The sequence below is a fragment of the Carassius carassius genome, chromosome 28 (genome assembly GCF_963082965.1).
Source record: "Carassius carassius chromosome 28, fCarCar2.1, whole genome shotgun sequence".
Classification (NCBI taxonomy): Eukaryota; Metazoa; Chordata; class Actinopteri; order Cypriniformes; family Cyprinidae; genus Carassius; species Carassius carassius.
This window is the reverse complement of record NC_081782.1, coordinates 30,055,650-30,062,426: the sequence shown is the minus strand read 5'-3', so window position 1 is coordinate 30,062,426 and position 6,777 is coordinate 30,055,650.

Here is a 6,777-nt window from a genome sequence, read left to right as displayed (position 1 = left end):
ATATTTAGATTTTTTAGCTCCCTCAGATTCCAGATTTCGAAGCAAGTGACTCCCTTTATTAATGGGTGATCATGAATCATTGACTCACTAGATTCATATGAATGAAATGTCATGAATGAAAATTTGAATTTGACCCTTATGACTGGTTTTGTGGTCCAGGGTCACATATTTCTTATAATAAGGTTTATTTATTTATTTTTTTAAGTGGCTAGTGAAGGAGAAGAATCATCATGTGTTAGTTTAATATCCTTAAGATACTATTATAGTTAATATTTTTTAGCATTTTTAATTAGTTTTTAATATTTTATTAACAGTTTACTGTTTTTATTAGGCATGCAACAATGTATCGGCCAATAATCGGTTAAAAGCAACTATCTGCACAATTGGCAATCAGCCAATGATCATCAGGCTTTGTGCCTGTCACGTCTGATAAGAAACAAAGTCTCAGCTTTCACATCCTGTACATTTTATCACAAAAACCGAATAAATAGCAATTACAAGCACTTAAATGTGGCATGACAGATCATTGTAACAGCTTAAACTAGTGCAGAATAAACATGAATGAAGCTGTTAAACTAAACAAATGAACAAATGAAATGATTTATGTCTCGTGTAATGGATGAATCACGGTTTCAACTGAAAGACATCAATAAAACAGTTTGTGATCATTATGTCACTAAACATCATATTCACCTCTGGAAAGTTCATCATTGTTCACAGTTTGTTAGACAGCTACAAAAAACACTAGAGGGAGTTGAGTTCCTATTAATTATACATGCATGTTTAAATAAATCTCTCATGAAGACAAGTTTATTTGAAAACTACCTTGTGTGCAGTTGTAAAAAACATTTTTGAGTATGATTATCTGAATATAATAGTGCTGTTCTAACTTCTTAATGAGAGGCTCCTTGTATACCTTACAGCATTAGTTGGGAGAAATATTTTATTAAATATTTTTCTAAAGAAAATCAAACTACGGGTAGTTTTTTTTTAGTAGATCAAGTTAAACCAAATGAAAAATGGCAGCCAGATGCCCTCACGCCACCATACTGACCCTGTGATGAACTTATTATGACCCTGTGATAACCCTGTGATGACCCTGTAATTACTCTGTGATGACCCGCTGTGACTCTGTGATGACCCTCTGTGACCCTGTGATGACTCTGTGATGACCTTCTGTGACAACCCTGAGATGACTCTGGTGATGACCCCGTGATAACCCTGTGATGAACCTGTAATAACCCTGTGATGACCCTGTGATAACCCTGTGATGACTCTGGTGATGACCCTGTGATAACCCTGTGATGACCCTGCGATGACTCTGTGATGACTCTGTGATGACCCTGTGACTCTGTGATGACCCTCTGTGACTCTGTGATGACCCTCTGTGACCCTGTTATGACCCTGTGACTCTGTGATGACCCTGTGATGACCCTCTGTGACCATGTGATGACTCTGTGATGACCCTGTGACGCTGTGGTAACCCTGTGATGAACCTGTGATGACCCTGTGATGACCCTGTGATAACCCTGTGATGACTCTGGTGATGACCCTGTGATGACTCTGTGATGACTCTGTGATGACCTTGTGATAACTCTGTGGTGACTCTGTGATGACCCTGTGATGACTCTGTGATAACCCTGTGATGACTCTGGTGATGACCCTGTGATGACTCTGGTGATGATCCTGTAATGAACTTGTGATGACTCTGGTGATGACCTTGTGCTAACCCTGTGATGACCCTGCAGGGCCGGCTCTAGGTTATTTGGTGCCCAAGGCGAGAGAGCCCAACTCCCGCTGTCAGATGTTTTCGCGCCACTCCCAGTTGCTGAACAGCTGAGTTTGACAGCTGCCTGTCAGAGTGACTCAGTCGTTTTTTAGGATTGTAAATCTAATAAAAGAAAAGGACAAATACAAGCAGTGTGTGGACAGTGCACAGTAAAAGTGTACAGCGTGTGCGCAGCTTTCATAATACGATACATACATTTAATTATTTTTTTTTTTTAAATTCTGCAATTTTGCGCCCCGTCCAGCAGATGGCGCCCCAGGCGGCCGCCTGTGTCGCCTGTCGGCAAAGCCGGCCCTGTGATAACTCTGTGGTGACTCTGTGATGACACTGTGATGACTCTGTGATAACCCTGTGATGACTCTGGTGATGACCCTGTGATGACCCTGTGATGACTCTGTGATGACCATGTGATGACTCTGTGATGACCCTGTGATGACCCTATGATGACCCTATGTTCGTTCGTCATCTGGCTCTGCTCGGTGTTCATCTTCAGTTCTCTCTTCACAGCAGTTCAGTCAGTGTACTGTTTGAGTAAATGAATTACTCCGGGATATTAGTTTATTCTGAGGGAGTGTCAGTCAGGTTAAAAAAGTTAACAGCTTAAGTCATTTGTGGATTTATGCTTATAGGAGACGCGAAACGTTTCAAACGATACAGTTCGATTTGGTGAACTGGTTCAACCGATTCACTAAGAAGAACCGGTTAAATCGAATGATTCTTTCGCGAATCGGACATCATTGTAACTAATTACTGTTTTAAAGTAGGATGACCAACACTGATGATGACCCTGTGATGACTCTTTGATGACCCTGTGATGACCCTGTGATGACTCTGTGATGACCCTGTGATGACCCTGGGATGACTCTGTGATGACCCTGTGATGACCCTGTGATGACTCTGTGATGACCCTGGGATGACTCTGTGATGACTCTGTGATGACTCTGTGATGACCCTGTGATGACTCTGTGATGATCCTCTGATGACCCTGTGATGACTCTGTGATGACCCTGTGATGACTCTGTGATGACCCTGTGATGACTCTGTGATGACTCTGTGACCCTGTGATGACTCTGTGATGACCCTGTGACGCTGTGGTAACCCTGTGATGAACCTGTGATGACCCTGTGATAACTCTAGTGATGACCCTGTGATGACTCTGTGATGACCCTGTGATGACTCTGTGATGACCCTGTGATAACTCTGTGGTGACTCTGTGATGACACTGTGATGACTCTGTGATAACCCTGTGATGACTCTGGTGATGACCCTGTGATGACCCTGTGATGACTCTGTGATGACCATGTGATGACTCTGTGATGACCCTGTGATGACCCTATGATGACCCTGTGATGACTCTGTGATGACCCTGCGATGACTCTGTGATGACCCTGTGACTCTGCGATGACCCTCTGTGACTCTGTGATGACCCTCTGTGACCCTGTGATGACCCTGTGATGACCCTCTGTGACCATGTGATGACTCTGTGATGACCCTGTGACGCTGTGGTAACCCTGTGATGAACCTGTGATAACCCCGTGATGACCCTGTGATGACTCTGTGATGACTCTGTGATGACCCTGTGATGACTCTGTGATGACTCTGTGATAACTCTGTGGTGACTCTGTGATGACCCTGTGATAACCCTGTGATGACTCTGTGATAACCCTGTGATGACTCTGGTGATGACCCTGTGATGACTCTGGTGATGATCCTGTGATGAACTTGTGATGACTCTGGTGATGACCTTGTGCTAACCCTGTGATGACCCTGCAGGGCCGGCTCTAGGTTATTTGGTGCCCAAGGCGAGAGAGCCCAACTCTCGCTGTCAGATGTTTTCGCGCCACTCCCAGTTGCTGAACAGCTGAGTTTGACAGCTGCCTGTCAGAGTGACACAGTCGTTTTTTAGGATTGTAAATCTAGTAAAAGAAAAGGACAAATACAAGCAGTGTGTGGACAGTGCACAGTAAAAGTGTACAGCGTGTGCGCAGCTTTCATAATACGATACATACATTTAATTAACTTTTTTTTTTTTTAATTCTGCAATTTTGCGCCCCATCCAGCAGATGGCGCCCCAGGCGGCCGCCTGTGTCGCCTGTCAGCAAAGCCGGCCCTGTGACCCTGTTATGACCCTGTGATGACCCTGTGATGACCAGTGTTGGGAGTATTGGTGTTTAAGTATAACGGCGTTAATAACGGAGTTTAATTTTCAGTAACAGAGTAATCTAATTAATTACTTTTCCCATATTTGCAACGCCGTTATCTTTACTGAGAATGTAAAATGCCGCGTTACTACAATTTGGTTGAATAAAGCGCGAGGTGTCATGCTTTTGGCTACACACATCAGCTGCCTTGAGAGAGCAGGAGTGGGGATGATGACGCCGTTGCAAATCCGATGATGATTGGCTGGGTGGGCAGTGCCCTGCTTACGCTGTCTCACTGCACACTAGTGATGGGAAGTTCGGTTCTTTTCCGCAAACCGGTTCTTTCGGACGGTTCGATTCAATAAACCGGTTGAAAAAAACGATGCAACCGGTTATTGACTCGAGAACGAGAATCAGTTCATTGGTTCTCAAATCGGACGTGTCCAACAGAAATGATTCTTGGTTCAGTGTACTGGTGATCCGAAAACCGATGCAAACGATTCTTCGCAGTGTGCGTGTTCGTTCGTCATCTGGCTCTGCTCGGTGTTCATCTTCAGTTCTCTCTTCACAGCAGTTCAGTCAGTGTACTGTTTGAGTAAATGAATTACTCCGGGATATTAGTTTATTCTGAGGGAGTGTCAGTCACGTTAAAAAAGTTAACAGCTTAAGTCATTTGTGGATTTATGCTTATAGGAGACGCGAAACGTTTCAAACGATACAGTTCGATTTGGTGAACTGGTTCAACCGATTCACTAAGAAGAACCGGTTAAATCGAATGATTCTTTCGCGAATCGGACATCATTGTAACTAATTACTGTTTTAAAGTAGGATGACCAACACTGGTGATGACCCTGTGATGACCCTGTGATGACTCTGTGATGACTCTGTGATGACCCTGTGATGACCCTGGGATGACTCTGTGATGACCCTGTGATGACCCTGTGATGACTCTGTGATGACCCTGTGATGACTCTGTGATGACTCTGTGATGACCCTGTGATGACTCTGTGATGACCCTGTGATGACTCTGTGATGACCCTTTGATGACTCTGTGATGACCCTGGGATGACTCTGTGATGACTCTGTGATGACCCTGTGATGACTCTGTGATGACCCTGTGATGACTCTGTGATGATCCTCTGATGACCCTGTGATGACTCTGTGATGACTCTGTGATGACCCTGTGATGACCCTGTGATGACTCTGTGATGACTCTGTGATGACCCTGTGATGACTCTGTGACTCTGTGATGACCCTCTGTTACTCTGTGATGACCCTGTGATGACTCTGTGATGACTCTGTGATGACCCTGTGATGACCCTGTGATGACCCTGTGATGACTCTGTGATGACCCTGTGATGACTCTGTGATGACTCTGTGATGACTCTGTAACGGACATGCAGTTCATCGATTCATTGGTTCTGAACTAATGAATCACGGTTCGTTGAATCTAAAACAATGCAGGCATATAAACCCAACTCTCTCTAAACTAAATGCCTGGCCTGGCCCCAGCCTGGCTGGATTTAAATTATTTACGACACTCTGGACGAGAAATTCCACAGTCACGTGAGCAGCCTCAAAGGAGAAACGAAACACATTCCACAACACACACACATAAGCACACACAAACCTTTCTTTACGCTCTTTATGTAAGTCCTTAATAATATGTATTTTGAATAGGTTTGTGTATTGCATAAAATGGTTAATCCTGTTATGCGAGGATTATAAGTTGCTGACTTGTAAATTGGAAATGTTTCTCCTAATTTTAATGTTCTCAAATAGAATCATGAGTTGTAACCCTACCCCCGACCAGGTCGTAAAACTTTATGACCTAATTGACAGAACAGCAAAGCCAGATCACTGGTACCTTTTTATAACGTATTTCTAAACATTTTGACTGTGTTGCCATTTTGGTGCATTAGATGTTTTCTATAATCAAATTGGAGTATAATGTTTATCGTGTGTTAATCAAACTTTAAATGTGTGTAATTCTGCATATGAATGTAACGTTGTGTTTCTATCAGTTATATATGTTATTTTTGGTATCTGTTTAATCGTTATGCTTTGACGGACTCACTTATATAAAGGAAATTAATGAAAAATGTATTACTCTGGAATTACGAACTTGCTAGAATATCACTGCTGAAATCTGATAAGCCATAACTTATTAGAGTGGGTGGTTCCCCAGAGACAAAGGAACGTTTTTCCCGCTTCAGATCTCGGATGTTCATTGGTTGTTTACGCAAACAGAGGCGTGAACCAGTCAAGCCATAAGAACTGAAACCAGGAAGTTCCTCCCAGTTCTTGCTCTTCTTCGCTCTCTTGTCCCTGTCTGCTCCCTCTCAGCACGGCGGCTGAGAGAACAGCCATTCTCATGGCTCCTTTGGGAGCTTTCATCCCTGTTGTTTTCATTTCTTTTACTTACTAAGTTCCTCTCTACACGAGGAAGACGAATTCTGAATCATTACGTTTGTTGGACCTTTCAAATATCGCGCGATTCCGCAGCAGCCCCGGAAGACACGAAAGAACATGCCTAGCTACAAAGGACCATGCTCACACGCACGCTGGTCTGGCGAGTCACAAAGAGACACATGCAAATATCATTCTCTATGGAGATTTAAATGCTGCTTTAAGTTTGTCTATTACCTTTTCAAGGTGATTTGATTCGTTGTTGTCTTTCAAGGGTTACTGTCTGTGAGTTTGCAAAACTGAGCGTAACTCTGTGATCACGCCTAATTCTCTCACCTCTCTCACTCATTCTCTCTCTCTCTCTCTCTCTCTCTCCCTCATTTGGATTCCGTTGTCTTGTACAAAGTTACTGTCTGTATTGTCGTACGCGTATTTACT